Consider the following 1,829-nt stretch of genomic DNA (forward strand, 5'->3'; position numbering starts at 1 on the left):
TTCTGTTGCCCTGTTTTGTAATTTGGTGGTGTGCTCCATTTTATCCAATGGCAAAAGAATTGAAGTAGAGCAATGCAGAGTACAGAGACATGCAAAGGTGATGCAGGAACCCAAGGAAGCCAGGCTGGCTGAGTGTTCAGAGATTTGGCTGTGGGCAGGAGGGGCTGTGGGGGGCTCACTGTCAGCCTCTGAGGGGCCCTGGTTTGTGCCCCCACCCCACCCTTCGAGGCTTCTGGGACGCAAACAGGGAGAGCTGAGAGGGACTTGTCCCAGCCCCATCTACTGCCTGGCACGCTCAAGCAGACAGGAACTGGCCCAGGGTTACTGCCAGCTCGTGTGGCAGAGAGGGAAGTGCAGCAGCCAGTGCCACTGGGCTGTCCCTGCTGGGAAGGAAGGTGCCATCCAGCACAGGAGGGGCAGGGCAGGGCATGGAAAGGTAGACACTGCTCTGTCTCCCTGTGGGAATCAGCACAGTGCCTGTTGTTCAAAGAGAGGGACCAATGTGAGGCTTTGGAGTTTCCTGAAAGGAAGAAACTCCAAGGACAGAAAGCAGCATTTCTAGAGCAGGGCAAAAATCCCAGCAAGATGAAGACACCTGGTTAAATGGATGAGTGGGAGTCTTGGCCAGGTTTGCCTGTGATGGCAAGGTCCTGCACATAAAGATGGAGGTGCAGATGGTCCATCTTTCTGGATCTTTCTAGGAGCCCTGTGAATCCTGTGAAGCACTGAGCTCGGAAAGTCATGGTTCATTGATTTTTGTTGATTTTCTTTTTTCCTTTGGGCAGCATCCATTTGTAAGATTTGCTGAGCCTGCATCCAGCCTGGTGCCACTGATTGTTTCAGTGAAGAAGAGGAAAGACCAAAGAAACTGAAAATCACATCAGGACCATTTACTTCTCAACCGGCACAGGGCAGGATTGTAGGTTCGGACAAGGGTTAGGGTTAGGGTTAGAGTTGGGGTTAGGGTTAGGGTTGGGGTTAGGGTTAGGGTTGGGGTTAGGGTTAGGGTCAGGGTCGGGGTTAGGGTTAGGGTCAGGGTCAGGGTTAGGGTTAGGACTAGAGTTAGGACGAGGGTTAGGACTAGGATTAAGGTACAGGTTAGGGTTTAGGAGTAGGCTTAGGTTTCGGTTATGATTGTCTAATAGGCCTGCTGATTAGAAATGAATAAAGTTTCTGAAACCAAAACTCTCCCTGAAATTTCCTTCCTTCTCACTCTTTGAATAAGCTCTTGATTTCCTTGTAAATTTTCTTTTGTTTCTTAAAGGTGGAAGTCACCCATACAGTGTCTTTGCTATGGTGTCAAATTGGGGAATGCTCATCCTCATTTATGCTCTCCAGACCATGCTGCTTTTGGAATGTAACCCACTGGCTGGAAGGAGGCCCTTGGAGCTGCAGGAGGCAGCAGCCGGGCCCTGGGTGCCTCTTTCTGGCAGCGGGCGAATCCTCCGCTCTCAGAGCCCAGGTGGCAGCTGGCTGCTCCCGAGGGGAAGCGTAGCCGTGCTGGGCACAGCCCAGACTGGAGGCATTGGCCGTCTGGAGTCTGCCCAGGAGCAGAGGAAGGCCAGGGGCAGCCCAGGGCCGGTGGCCTGGCTGAGGATTCCTACTCTTCTGCCGGCTGCCCTGTGACTCCTGGCAAAGGGCAGCAGTGTGTGCAGCACTCTGGGCAGCGGCGCAGGGAGCCGGGCTGCTGGGCAGGCTGGAGCACAGGGCAGCGTCCTTCAGGCACGGCACTTCTGCCAGGGCAAGCCAGGCCAGTCTGAGGCACTGACAGCTTGGCAGCTCACATCTGCAGGAGCCAGTGCCTCCCACAGCTCTGCCAGGAAGCGCCT

The 1,829-nt window shown here is 54.3% G+C and overlaps 1 long non-coding RNA gene across 1 annotated transcript in view; it reads right to left on the reverse strand.

Annotated features, from left to right (window-relative positions):
* LOC135291782 (uncharacterized) overlaps positions 1–256 on the reverse strand; it is a 1,499-nt gene extending 1,243 nt beyond the window's left edge. Inside the window, exon 1 of the long non-coding RNA XR_010354488.1 lies at positions 1–256. This exon is cut by the window's left edge and continues 474 nt beyond it. This is a non-coding gene — a long non-coding RNA (uncharacterized LOC135291782).
* Positions 257–1,829: the final 1,573 nt, after the last annotated feature.

Source organism: Passer domesticus, unplaced genomic scaffold (assembly GCF_036417665.1).
Source record: "Passer domesticus isolate bPasDom1 unplaced genomic scaffold, bPasDom1.hap1 HAP1_SCAFFOLD_116, whole genome shotgun sequence".
NCBI classification, from domain to species: domain Eukaryota; kingdom Metazoa; phylum Chordata; class Aves; order Passeriformes; family Passeridae; genus Passer; species Passer domesticus.